Source organism: Microcaecilia unicolor, unplaced genomic scaffold (genome assembly GCF_901765095.1).
Source record: "Microcaecilia unicolor unplaced genomic scaffold, aMicUni1.1, whole genome shotgun sequence".
Lineage (NCBI taxonomy): Eukaryota > Metazoa > Chordata > Amphibia > Gymnophiona > Siphonopidae > Microcaecilia > Microcaecilia unicolor.
In genome coordinates, this window is record NW_021962914.1 from 117,990 (window position 1) to 132,827 (window position 14,838).

At 46.7% G+C, this 14,838-nt stretch overlaps 1 long non-coding RNA gene across 1 annotated transcript; it reads right to left on the reverse strand.

The window, feature by feature from the left end:
* Nucleotides 1–6,950: 6,950 nt before the first annotated feature.
* On the reverse strand, nt 6,951–14,006 carry LOC115458658. The gene is made up of 4 exons (XR_003940129.1): nt 13,984–14,006; nt 12,548–12,591; nt 10,483–10,502; nt 6,951–7,284 (listed from the first exon to the last, which is right to left on the reverse strand). It is a non-coding gene; the product is annotated as an uncharacterized LOC115458658 (long non-coding RNA).
* Between the last annotated feature and the right edge of the window lie 832 nt (nt 14,007–14,838).

Here is a 14,838-nt window from a genome sequence, read left to right on the forward strand (position 1 = left end):
CAGATCGCCAAAACCTGTCGTTTCTTTATCTACAATATTAGCAAGATCCGTCCCTTCCTTTCTGAATACGCTACCAGAACCCTTATCCAAACCCTAGTCACCTCTCGTTTGGATTATTGCAATTTACTTCTCACTGGTCTTCCTCTCAGCCATCTCTCTCCTCTCCAGTCTGTCCAAAATTCTGCAGCACGACTTATTTTCCGCCAAAATCGTTATACCCACACTAGTCCACTCCTCAAGTCACTTCACTGGCTCCCTGTCCGCCTCCGCATACAATTCAAACTTCTCTTACTGACCTTTAAGTGCATCCATTCTGCAGCTCCCCATTACCTCTCCACACTCATCTCTCCCTACATTCCTCCCTGTGAACTCCGCTCACTGGACAAATCTCTCTTGTCGTCCCCCTTCTCCTCCACTGCTAACTCCAGGCTTCGTCCCTTTTCCCTCGCGGCACACTATGCCTGGAATAAACTTCCTGAGCCTGTACGTTTAGCTCCATCTCTACGCTGAAAACCCACCTTCTCACCCAGTACTTCCCTCGCCCTTAATTGTCTTGTCTGTCTGTATTTTTAGATTGTAAGCTCTATAGAGCAGGGACTGTCTATGTCAGGTGTTCAGCGCTGCGTGCATCTGGTAGCGCTATACAAATGTTAATAATAATAATAATGGTCATGAGCCAACTCCGCTGTGGGTAGCCTCTGTTACCTTTGGGGAGAAGCAGGATAAGAAAGATGAGTGTTTATTGTTTGGAGTGGGTACCTTGTGGAGGTGGGGGGGGGGGGGGATAGTGGGTTGTGGAGTGAGCTGGAGGGAGACAGTGTTGAGGGTTGCCCGGTGGAGGAGGTATAGTTTGGGCAGATCCATGCTGCACTTACCGAGGAGCCATCTGTCGGTGATCTCCCCTTGCACAAACCTGCGGAAGATTCCTGAGTGCTGCAATATATAGGCATCATGGGTGGAACCTCGGTATCGGGCACAAATGTCTAGAATCTCCCCCTGGGCGTCACACACAACTTGCATATTGAGTGAGTGGAATGCTTTCCTGTTCCTATAAGTGGCCTCTCTTGCCCTGGGGGGTCTGAGTGCGACATGTGTGCAGTCAATGGTGCCTATGACCGAGGGGAAGCGAGCTACGGCATAGAAGTCAGCCATGTTGTTCTGCAGAGCCTGGGGGGGGGGGGGGGGATGGTGATGTACTCAGAGGTGTGGGTAAGGAAGGCATCAAGGAACTGGGTGAGGCAGTTAGAAATGGAAGCCTGGGTGAGACCCGTGTTCACAGATAGGACAAACTGAAAACTCCCAGTGGCCAGAAAAGATAGAGAAGCAGTGATCTTTAGGTGCACAGGGATGGGGTTGTTCCTATGGGTCCTGGGCTGCAGGAGGGGTTGGAGCTGGTCACAAAGTTGCTGAATGGCAGCCCTATCAAAGCGGTACCTAGTGAGACACTGTAGGTCAGTGAGGTCTAGGAAACTGCTACGGGGCCTGAAAACTCTGGGGTGTGAGTACCTCCTGCAGTGTCTCCCCTCTTCCTCTAACATGTAAGCCACCTGTGCATTTAGTGCCTCCATTTCCCCACACTACAGGTGCAATGCAGTGACACCAGTGCTCACCTCTCCCTACCAACTTGGTGAAACACAGCAGCAACAAACAGAAACTGACACTCACTCTCCCACCACCGACAAACAATGCGATCACACACAGCAGAGCCACACTGCAAGCACTCTGTGACCCACTACAAACTCTCCTGCCACACCCTCTAGCCACTCACTCTCCAAGCAGTTTTCACAAACACGCTGCAGCAGTACACAGGACAAAGAGACAAACAGAGACTACAAACAGGTAAGGGAATGAAATATGAACTTGGGGACAGTGAATGGAGAGGGATAGGGGGAGGGGATGGGGGAGATAGAGGAAGGAGTAGTGGTGTCTGGGTTTGGGGGTTAGAAGGGGTAGGGAAAGCTGAAAAGGTAAAACACAAATGAGGCAGGTGAGGGTGAAAACGTTCAGACTATGGCACACAGACAAAAGGTAACAGGTACTGAACAAACTCTCAGCTTTCTCTACAAACAATGATTCAGCTTTCTCTCCCAACAACGCTCTCACCACTCTCCAACTCCACAAAATCGTTAATGGGTCTAAAGACAACTTCCCCCTTACCCTGGTCATTTTTATTTCAGGTCTAACTAAGGACGCCCATGTTCCCACCCATGCTAAATGATTTCGCTAGCCGTTATACGCTGGAGGCGCCCATCTCGTAATGCTGACCATAACATGCCCCCTGTGGGGACAACCATAGATGGCGTTTTCGCACTGAGGACGCCCTTATGGCCCAGTTTTGATTATTGGATTTCGGCGACCTTCTTTCATGGGGACACCCATGTGCCTTTTGTGTCGCTTTTTGGACACCCTTCTCTTTCAAAAATGAGCCTGAAAGTCACACCTGCACCCCACTCAAACACTGGATTTCATTGGGGCCAAAATCCGCACCAAATGCTGCATGCCTTCTTGCCTCTTCCCAGGGGACAAGCTATATTACGCCAGATATGACGCATCATATCAGCGAGAAGAGTTCCAGCATGGACCCTCCTACGACTCCTAGGACATTTTGCCACATCCATCCACGTTGTGACTTTTGCCAAGTTACAAATGCGGCCGCTCCAGTGGTACCTCCGGAAGAGATGGAACCAGCACACTCAACCTCTCTCCCCAAAAAATCACCATTACCCAGGCCGCCCGCAGGTCTCTCACATGGTGGCAGGACCACCAAAACCTTTACAGAGGGAGACCTCTCCAGCAACTGCAACACCAGCTCACACTCACCACTGATTCCTCCAAGCTGGGATGGGGAGCCCATCTTCTTCACCTACAAACACAGGGTCCAAGGCAGGGGCGTATCTGTGTGGGGCCTCAGGGGCCTGGGCCCCCGCAGATTTTGCCCTGGACCCACCTACCGCCATCAACCATCCTCCGCTGCCGTTGCTTACTTTTGCTGGCGGAGAACCCCAACCCCCGCCAGCCGAGGTCTGCTTCCAACTGCCGCTGCCTTAAAAACTATTTCTTCAGCTGGCGGGGGACCCCAAACCCCCGCCAGCCGCCCCGAGGTGTTTAAAGTTCATCTTTGGCCTCCGTGGCCGTGCTGTTGTTGATAGGAGCTGTTGAATCCTATCAACAACAGCACGGCCAAGGAGGCCAAAGATGAACTTTAAACACCTTGGGGCGGCTGGCGGGGGTTTGGGGTCCCCCGCCAGCTGAAGAAATAGTTTTTAAGGCAGCGGCAGGTGGAAGCGGACCTCGGCTGGCGGGGGTTGGGGCCCCCCCGCCAGCAAAGGTAAGCAACGGCAGCGGGGGAGGGTTGGCGGTGGGAGGGGGGGTGGAGAGAGTCGGTGGAGGGGGGGTCTGACAATGGCGGGGAGGGTCGGTGGCGGCGGGGGGGGCTAAAATGTGCCCCCTCCCTCTGGCTCTGGCCCCCCCTACCGCCGGAGTCCAGATATGCCCCTGGTCCAAGGTCTCCCTCCGAATCATGCTACCACATCAACTTCCTTGAGCTCAGGGCCATCAGAAATGCACTCCGAGTATTCACTCCATGGATCTCCAACAAGAACCTCCTGGTCCAGACGGACAACCAGGTGACCATGTTCTATATAAACAAGCAAGGGAGCACAGGCTCCCTTCCCTTGTGCAAGGAGGCGTACCGGTTTTGGACATTCGCCCTCTCCAGACACTGCCTCCTACAAGCGTCATACCTACCGGGACTCCACAAGACGCTGGCGGACAGCTTCAGCCGGAAGCTGGACCCTCATGAATGGACTCTCCATCCGTAGGTCACATAACAACTTTTCTTCAAGTGGGGATCACCACTAATAGACCTCTTTGCCAGCGAAGACAATGCAAAGTGCAGACTTTTTTGTTCAAAACGACATTCACCGCTCAGACTGAGCAATGACGCCTTCTCGATCCACTGGGGACAGCACCTGCTATATGCTTATCCTCCAACCCCACTCATCCAAGAGACACTCCTGAAAATCATCCAAGACAAGGCCACCATCATTCTCATCACGCCGTACTGGCCAAGACAAGTGTGGTTCCCTTTCCTACAACGCCTGGCAGCAACGCAGCCAATGCGCCTCCCAAGCCAACTGGATCTCATCACACAACACCAAAGGGCCACGCTACACCCCAACCTTAACACGCTGGCCCTAGTAGCATGGATGTTGAAAGGCTAACATTAGCTCCTCTCCATATTTCTCCAGAAGTCATGGACATCCTACTAGCGGCCAGATGACCCTCCACCAGGAAATCCTACACCCTCAAGTGGAAGAGATTCCAAGCATGGTGCAAAGCAGCTCACATAGATCCCTTCTCATGCCATCTCCCAGCTGTCCTGCAATACTTGCTTAGCCTTTCGCAGACGGGCCTCCGCACAACTTCTATCAGAGTCCATGTCAGCGCCATCTCAGCCTTCCATGACAGACTGGACAGTGGACCGCTGGCCTCTCACCACCTGGTGACCAGGTTCATGAAGGGGCTATGAAACCTTTATCCTCCCATAACATGGCCGCCTCCAGCATGGGACTTTAACATTGTCCTATGCCGCCTCATGCTCCCTCTCTTCAAACCACTTGAAAAGGCAGAGATCAAATTCCTCACACGGAAGACCCTATTCCTCATTGCTATAACGTCTGCCCGACGCATCAGTGAACTCCAAGCCCTCGTGACTTACCCACTATACACATAACATGACCACGCAATTCTCTGAACTCATCCTAAATTCTTGCCCAAAGTGGGCATCAACCACATCAATCAGACAATTGTGCTCCCCTCATTCAATCCAGAACCACACAATAGCCAAGAGGAGCGCCTCCTCTACACCATGGACTGCACCTGAGCCTTGCGCCTCTACCTCCAACGCCCAGAACCACAGTGAAAAGCCTCCCAGCTTTTTATCTCCTTTGACACCAACAGGATGGGTGCCCCCGTGGGCAAACGCACCCTCTCCGCCTGGATATAAGACTGCATAGCCTTCTGCTACGAGAAAGAGGGCCTAATCCTCCATGACAAGGCCTCGGCGCACCAATTGCAGGCCATGGCCACCACACTGGCCAACCTTCACTCTACCTCAGTGGAGGACATCTGTCGCACTGTCACACGCCATTACTGCCTCGACAGTCCTCTACAAACCACCAATAAGTTCGGCTTCACTGTCCTCCAAACTGCAGCAGCCGCAATACAGCCTGAAGGCAAGAGGATTCACGCATCTAAGACAGACTCTCACTGTTAGACCTATGTCAGACTCTCACTGACCTATCTGTTTACCAGGTTGACCTGCTACTCATTCTCATGCAGACCCCCCCCCCCCCAAAAAAACCCCCCTTTTTTTAAGGTTCACAGTTAAACTGTTGTTAAAACTGTTTCACTTATGTTAAATGGTTACATAAACTGTGGTTAAAGCTGCCTAATTTATGTTAAACAGTTAAATTGAATTTCAAAAAAAACAAAAAACAAACTTCAAACCTGGTGGTCTCTTATTATGCTTTTCCGCGCAGCCTCATCCTACCTCAGCAGCACAGCAGGCACTCGAACAAAACCTCTTAAGGGGACACACCTGACCCTTCTCGACCCACAGCTGGGGAGTCACCAGTGTGTGGCTGACTCATCCTGCTTGTCCATGGAGAAAGTGAAGTTACTTACCAGAAACAGGGGTTCTCCGTGGACAGCAGGATAAGTCAGCCACAAATACCCGCCTCCTCCCCTACGGATGATGACACGCAACATAGCTGGGTACACCTGAGGCAAGACGCTCAAGCAGGGACATTTATAGTGCACACTGCACATGATCAGAGGGACCTGCTCAAAAGGTTCCTTTGAGCTCTGGGAGAGCAGAATCCGTTTCCGGCTCGTGGGATGACGTCACCAGTGTGTGGCTGACTTATCCTGCTGTCCACGGAGAACAAGAGCGAATACTACATGAGCCCACAATGAAGCACTGCCTTGCTCCTTCCCCCTCCCAGACTGAATTCCTGTGGGAGGGGGATGGGACAGTTCAGCATGAGCATGGGCTTTTAGAGCTTGTGCAGCATTCAATCTTCTTTAAATTGAGGCTAGCAAAGGAGGAGGTGGGGGTGGTGGTGGCAGTGGTTCAGAAACAGAGCAGGAAAATGCTGGATGCATGGAGGAGAGAAGGGAAGATGAAATGCTAGCCAACATGGGGGAGGGGAGGGTAGAGGGAAAGGTTTGATGCTGGCCAGCCGAGGGAGATAGAGGGCAGGGGAATGGTAAGGCACAGTTGAAGGTTCTGTTATGCATTTGATACCTTTGGGCTAGTCTTCTGTACAGGTAACTTATCAAGTTGATATATCTATTAGGATCTGCTGGTGCTTTTTCCAAGAAACTTGAATTGGCCACTGTCAGAGAGAGGATGCTGGGCCTGATGGGCTTTTAGTCTGATCCAGCATTCAACATTGTATGTGTTCTGATGTACAGTGAACCTGATTTTCAGCTGGGGCAGCCACTATTTAGTTAGGCATCGACTCTAGCATTTAACTATATACATGTATTCAGTACACTGTTGACGGAGCGCTGCCAAATATATGTCTAAGTGGTGACTTTCTGCTAGTTGGCAGGCCTAACTAAATAAATATTTACCTGTTTTAACCACTGAATATCACCAATAAAAGGATAGCTGCCAACTCCGCCACTGCCCCTTCCCAAACCTGTTCCCTATTTGCCTGGATTATATCTGGCCTTTTAGCAAGTTTAAAGGCCTGATTTTATCTGGATGAGGGCACAAAATGTCCAGAAAAGTGAATTATGCGTTTGCCACCTACCAGAAAATGCATAACTTGCTTTGAATTTTGAGCTGAGTTTATGATCCAAGTGCTGCCACCAGAAGTTTCTCCTGGATTCACATCAATAAAATACATCACAAAGAAACTTCCATACCAAATCACATCTCTATTTTTGTTTCTTGATCACCTCTGATAAAGACAATTTAGTAAAATGTTGTTTTATTCAAAGGTATAGGCACATAATATTGTTAAAGGCATAGATTATGCACAGAAGCACAATATTGTATACCATTTAAACAAGGCTTCAGTGTTTCTCTTTCTTGCAGCTTTGGCATTGTTCTTGCCCGTGACAATGTCCTTGGCCTTTCCCTTGACAATGCTCTTGGTCTTGCTCTTCCCCGTGACAATGTCCATGGCCTTTCCCTTGACCGTGACAATGTTCTTGGCCTTGTCGGTGACCTTTTCCATGACATTGCCCTTTAGCTTGGATTGAGTCAGTCTTTTTGTTGCAGTGAAACACCATCAGAAGAAAAACGGGAAGGAAAGGTTGAATATACTATTAAATATCATAAAAGCACTAGTTTAAGAATGTTCTTTTTAGCAAACCACAGTTACTATAAGTTACACTAACACTAGCAGCACAGTGAGAATAATTCTCCCAGCTTCACAGTGGTAGAGGAGATCATTTGTACATAAATAACTCCTAAGAAACAGCAAAGAACATTATCCCTATAGGCAATCAATAGTTTACAAAGGAAAGATATGTGGGTTAGAAGATGCTCCTTGAAAAAAAGAAAACTTGTCCCACTTATTTCAAGTTGTTTTGCTCTCTGTCCATCACTCTGATTACAGAATAAGTGAGCATTATTGCCATGTTAGCCAAATGTATACACAGAAATAAAGGCAAACAGAAATTTAAGTGATACTTTTTATTTAGACTAACTTAATATAGATGTGACTAGTTTTTGAGATCTGATCTGATAAACAGAATATGATTCTTGGAGGCATATTTTCAAAGCACTTAGACTTATAAAGTTACATAACAACCTTTTACTAAGCCACGTTGGTGCCTACGTGCGCAGAACGTGTGTCAATTTGGAGCTACCGCCCAGCTACTGCATGGCCCGGGTGGTAATTTCATTTTTTATGTGCGTCCGCTACACGTGCTAGAAAATACATGCACCTGCACTAGCACTGGCCATTTTTCAGCGCACCTTAGTAAAAGGACCTCTAAGTACTTTGAAAATGAGCTCCTTGGTCAATCAGAACTACTAAGAGAAATATGGGCAAAATCCACCCCCCCCCCCCAATATAAAAAAGTATCACCTAAAACTTGTTCACTTTTATTCCTGATTACACAAAAACAATATAAAAATGAAATGCCAAGAAACCTGAGTCTTAGTAAAGACTTGTTCTGTTTTGCTCACTCTGTATTATAAGGTTAAACAGTCACAGAACTCTTGTTTGTTGCTGAGAACTAGAAAAATGGTAAAATTACAGGAGAAAACCAGATCAGAGCCATGAGCTAATCACATTGTATCTGGATCTAGAAGACGCTACCAAGAAATCCCTTCAATGACACAAAAATGTGGATATCAACAAGTGAAACATTTTATTTATTTTTTTCAGCATGTTATCTACCGCAAGTGATCCCTGAGTCGATTATCCAGCTTATTTTTGAAAAGAGAAAGACGCCCATACTTCGACCCAAATCGGGAGATGGGTGCCTTTCTCTCATGGGCGCCCAAATCGATATAATCGAAAGTTGATTTTGGGTGCCTCCAACTGCAGTCTGTCGCGGGAATGAACAAAGTTGACGGGGGGGGGGGGGGTGTCGGAGGCATGGTGAAGGTGGGACTGGGGCGTGTATATCGGCCGAGGAGAGCTGGGCACCCTTGACCGATAATGGAAAAAAGAAGGGCGGCAGTAGTGAGAATTTGGGCCGCTTTTTTTGGACCCTTTTTTTTCACGAACAAGTCCCCAAAAAGTGCCCCAACTGCCCAGATGACCACCGGAGGGAATCGGGGATGACCTCCCCTGACTCCCCCAGTGGTCACTAACCCCCTCCCACCTTTAAAAACTTTTTTTTGCCAGCTTGTATGCCAGCCTCAAATGTCATAACCAGCTCCCTGACAGCAGTATGCAGGTCCCTGAAGCAGTTTGGTGGGTACAGTGGACTTCAGGCAGGTGGACCCAGGCCCCCCCCCCTACCTGTTACACTTGTGCTGGTAAATGGGAGCCCTCCAAACCGCCCCCAAAACCCACTGTACCCACATCTAGGTGCCCCCCTTCATCCCTTAGGGCTATGGTAATGGTGTAGAGTTGTGGGCAGTGGGTTTTGGAGGGGATTTGGGGGGCTCAGCACACAAGGTAAGGGAGCTATGGACTTGGGAGGTATTTTAATTTCTTTTTTTACTTTTTACAAGTGCCCCCTAGGGTGCCCGGTTGGTGTCCTGGCATGTGAGGGGGACCAGTGCTCTATGAATCCTGGCCCCTCCCACAACCAAATGCCTTGGAGTTGTTCGTTTTTGAGCTGGGCGGCTTCGGTTTCCATTATCACTGAAAACCGATACCGCCCAGCTCAAATCCTCCCAAATCCGATGCATTTGCCCGGCTCCAACCATATTATCGAAACAAAAGATGGACACCCATCTTTTTCGAAAATACGGTCTGTCTCGCCCCTTTGCGGACCCGTCCTAGGAGATAGTCGCCCATGGAGATGGGCGTCCGTGTTCAATCATGCCCCTCCATGTGGTTTACAATTTCTAGTATAGGTACTTTGTACTGTCCCTAATGGGCTCGCAACCTAATTCCCTTTTTTTTACAAAGCCGCACTAGCGGCTGGTGGTGCTGACACAGTCCATTTACTCTGAATGGGCTGTGTTGGCATTGCTGCGTGGCTTTGTAAAAGGGGAGGGGGTAACTTATATATTGTACCTGGGGCAATGGAGGGCTAAGTGACTTGCCCAGGGTCACACAGAGCTGCAGAGGGAATTGAACCTGGTTTCCTAGGATTTCAACCCACTGCTAATCGTTAGGCAGTAGGGGGAATCAAACCCAGTTCCACAGGTCTGAAACCCCCTGCATTAACCATTAGGTATTGTGTCCTGGTGTGATATCTGATACTGCTTAAGTTATCTTTTGCAGCACAGGCTCAAAGCATTAGGCAGGTGAGGCAATGGCTCAGAGCACCAAAACTCAAAGGTGGCAAAAGCCTGCCTCACAAACTCAGCCTTCACAGCAGCATGAGTGTATTTTGCTCTCACCGCTGTGCTCTCTGCTCTGCACATCCACTGGCATTGCCGCAGGTTTAAAAGTGAGAATAGATACTTCCTGTTCTCATGTGTAAGTCTGGGGCAGTGCGGGCAGCCAAGCATGGTAAACATCACAGTGAAGAGAGCAAAATGACAAGCTCTTAATACTGTAAAGGAGCATGTAGAGCTGATGCCAATTGAGGGGGCAAGGCAGGGAGGACATGCCGATGCAGATGGGGGGAATGGGGCACTAGAGCAACAGTTGACTCAGGGCGGAAGAACCCATTGAACTAACACTGCTTTTTCATACCAGCTACAGTGTCTTGTGAATTAAATTATAAACTCCATGATTTAGATGCTCAATGTACATTATAACATATTACATCATTAGTCTTTGTTTAGCAAAAAAAAAAAAAACCCCAAAGAATGTATCATTTACTCACCTTCTCCTGAGGGTTTCCTGCTGTGAATTTAAAAAGCAAAACAAGAAACTTAAGAGTCAGTCTTCAAAAGGTGCTAGTTGCCTGACTTTGGAAACTAAATTTATAGCTTATTCATGACTCATGAGGGATATTGGCTGTCTGAGACACTAGAAAAGAGCGGCCAACTGCAAGATTACCACTAGGGGTCAAGGTGGCCATTTTTTCAACTGGTGCCATAAGAAGGGATCACTCCTGCTCCTGCTAGGCACCAAGGACCATGGTAAGGCTGGGTATGGGGACTCGGGTTGGGGGGTACTTCATGGGGGATCACATGCTTTAAGAGGAGGAGGTTGGCTGTTAGGAAGGATAAGGAAAAGTCATTGAATGCCTTGGAGCGGTGGGTGTATTGGATGTTGGGGAATTATCAGAGGAGGGATTGCTTCAGGGAGGTGATCAGTTGAGTGATTGCTGTCAGGAGTGTGATAATGCTGCTGGCTTGGGAACAATGGTTATTAAAATCACTGTTCCCCCTGCACATGGAGAAACATCAACCTATTTCACATAAGGCTCTACATTTGGCAGAGCTTCCTTCTTGTAAAACTCTATGGGAATTCTCCATGACCTGACCTGGACGTGAGAATTTCCTGTCTCTGTGTCCTTTCTAAAATAGGGCTCATAGCAACACATAAGGGGTCTGTGGACTAAAACTTGTGCTATGAATTTTTTTAGTACGCATGTAAGGTTTCAAGGTTTATTCAAAACTTGGTATCCCGCACATCAATAAAATTGTCTATGCGGCTTATAATACTAAAATACATAGGCAAGAGAGAAATTAGAACTTAAGAATAAGAAGGAATAGATCGGGGAGGGGTGGAAAGGAACTCCATTATCAAGAAAGTCAAGAAAGTAAAGATGAGTTCAAAGAGATAGGAGGGGGGGAAGTCTAGTCTGATTCAACAGACTCAATTGTAGGACAGCATCTAGGGCATCAAAAAAGCATCCTGAAATAAAAAAAGTTTTAAGATCTATCTTAAATTGTGTCAAGGAAGTTTGCGACCTAAGAGATGATGATAATGCATTCTATAGGGAGGGACCCTGGTAGCCTCATGTCTAATATGCAGAAAAGGTGGTACAACCAAAAGGTGCTGTTGGCCTGAACGAAGGGCACGTGAAGGAGCATATGGAGTTAACAGTCTTGCTATAAAGGACGGGATCCAGAGTTTTTTGCTTTGAAAAACAAAAGGAGAATTTTACAGGTATGGAAATATCTGATGTGCACGCTAAAACATCACTTAATATGACACAATGAATCTTTCATCATGCATGCTAAACATTAAATAGTGCATGAACAATATTAGCACTCATATTAGCTTCTGTGAACCAACAATAACAGACATGAAGGAAAACATGCCCCCTAAATCCTAATGTGAATATGCCACTCCTTCATTTAAATGCCTATGCACTAACCTTCTTCAGCTCAAAAGTCTTGTATAATCTCACTATATACAAATTAGTTATCACCACTAAGCTTATATCAAAGAATACTTATAAAGTTTCGGAGACCTCAGTCAGTTGGGGATGTGGGGCACTCTATGGTTTATGCCACACATTCCTGTTGCATATTCCCCTTGGATCAGTTTCACTTAAGGTAAGTGTGACTTTAGTCTATGGTCAATTGAACAATTTTGAATATGCACTATTGACACGGTTTTGCACTTGAAAACTTTATATAGATCACAAAACAATAAGCAAAAAAGTTAAAAGTACTAATTATTTTAAGGAGACCGGTGACAAACAGGAGAATGGTGGCCTAAACCATAGAGTGCCCCACATCCCTGACTGACTGAGGTCTCTGAAACTTCGTAAGTATTCTTTGATATAAGCTTAGTGGTGATAACTAATTTATGCACTAACCTTAGCATGCACTCACTAATGTCTCCCCAAACTGGTTTAGTGGGTACACAAGGGCCCATATGGGTAGCTTTAGTGTACAGGTCCATAAAATTATTAATTCTGATCCCATTCCTTGAAGAGGACAGGAAAATTAACACTGAGGATTCCACAAGTAAAAGAAATAAGCTCTTACCTGGGTCCATCCTGGGATCTTTGGTTTGCAAAAACTAAAATTTCCTGTGTAAAATATGAAAAAACTGTCAGCAGTGAGGTTAAGATGGTAGGAGACTTAGGGGTCCTTTTACTAAGGTGCGCTGAAAAATGGCCTGTGCTAGTGTAGGCGTATGTTTTGGGTGTGCGTAGATCCATTTTTCAGCACACCTGTAAAAAATGCCTTAAAAAAAAAATTTGCTGAAAATGGATGTGCGTCAAAATAAAAATTGGTGTGTCTCCATTTTGGGTCTGAGACCTTACCGCCAGCCACTGACTTAGCGGTAAGGTCTCTCACATTCACCATACGGTAATCACATATGCTTGTCAGGTCAGAGTTACCGCCCAATTTTCGCTGTGTGCCAGAAAATAAAATATAATTTTTGGCGTGTGTAGCGGATGCGCGTCAAAAATGTAATTATTGCACAGCCCACACAGTAGCCAGGTGGTAACTCCAAATTGATGTGTGTTGGGCGTGCGTAGGCATCTATGCAGCTTAGTAAAAGGGCCCCTTAGGTTTATTTGTGCACAGACACATGTAATGCACACTTATCCAGGCATGATGACACATTTGTGCATACAGGAACCCACTAATGGAAACACATTTGTATTGGTAAAAACAAACAAAAACACATGTAAAGGGACATACACACACATACATTATATATCTATTTATAAAGATATTGAGAGAGAAAGAGAGAGAGAGAGAGAGAGTATACACAGTAGTATACACACAGAGTGGCATATGTGTATAGGAAACAGGTAGACAAAATATGCATATTTAGAACCCATAATACATGGTTCTGGATGGGATGTTGGGGCAGAATCTCAGCCTCAGAGTCATTGCTGCATGGATCACAAGGAATGATAGAAGGGTGGGTCTTTACAGGGGTGGGGGGGGGGACTCCACGTAGCTACGAACGAAGGTTCATAGTATCTGGATCCTAGTACTGGTCAGACTGAGCTAGAAGGAGAAGGAAAAGGAGAAAGGAGGAACAACAAGCTCAAAAAATAGCATTCTAATTACATCCTTAAACATAATTTATTTTAGTTTTCCTTTGGTTATTGGACAAAATGTATGCATCTTTCTATCGGTGTTACAGATAGACTTGAGAGAATTGCTCCCCAACTTGTTTTGAACAGCAAGTCCCCAGGCTGCTCAAGCCTTATTAATTCAGATGCTCAAAAAATATTTCAAGACAGCGTTACAGATTATGTTAGCTTTACTATTTTCTGAATGTTATTCTCCTGAAGGGCATTTACTTCATTCTAAACAGTTCATCATTTTCACTGAAACCCCTGCATTGTCATGTTCATGTACACAATAGATCCAAGTTTAAACAACATATCCACCATTCCACAATCACACACGGTACACTGCAAAATACACACTTTCACAGCGATGATACTACATCTTACCTGAATGAGGGGCCAGGTAACTCTTAACTGAGAAGTGATTTTGCATGTTACATATTTATACAGTACTGTCTGGGTGTGGTAACTTTAGCATTAACTGTTTCCCGGTAAAGGTGTGTCTATCAAATATGAGAACAAATTAAGATAGACAAGTCAAAATGGGCATAATAAAAGAAGGATTGATACAGCAGCTCAGTATGCTAGAAATAGTGCAGTTCTGCAACAAGAAAGAACAATAAAGCATAGGTGCCAACATTTCAAAGCAATTGGGGTGCCAAGCACAATACAAATTACCAGTGAATCAGTGGGATAAGCCACTGGTGGGCCTAGGTCTACCCACTTTAGGTTTGGGTAGCCACGGGTGGGCCTGGGCCTACCCACTTTGGGCTCAGGCAGTCCCGGCAGCAGCACCATAGCCACCGAAAGGGGGAAGGCAAAATTCCCCGGGCCGGGCCTCCAGGGGGCTCAGTGCAGGGGTCTCTCTCTCTCTCTCTCCTGCTTCTAATGGGACCCAGGTGATCGCGTCCCGACAGGAAAAGGAGAAAGAAAACTCCGGCACCAGGCCCCCCTTGCATTGCCTGCCTAGCAGCTGCTGGGCCCTCAGGCAGCACATGCTCAGTTTTAAGAAAATACATTAGGTACAAGATCGCAGGGAGAGAGAATTCCTACTACAGTGTTATTGTCCTTGGCTCAATTAGTATTGAAAAAGAACTATTTCATGTTTGATTTCCAGTTTTTTCTTCAGATCAAAGGTGTTGCCATGGGCACAGCAGCAGCCCCCAGTGTGGCAAATTTGTATGTCAGTGATTTTGAGGAGCACCATCTATATAATGCTGACTGATTCATTAACATCTCACA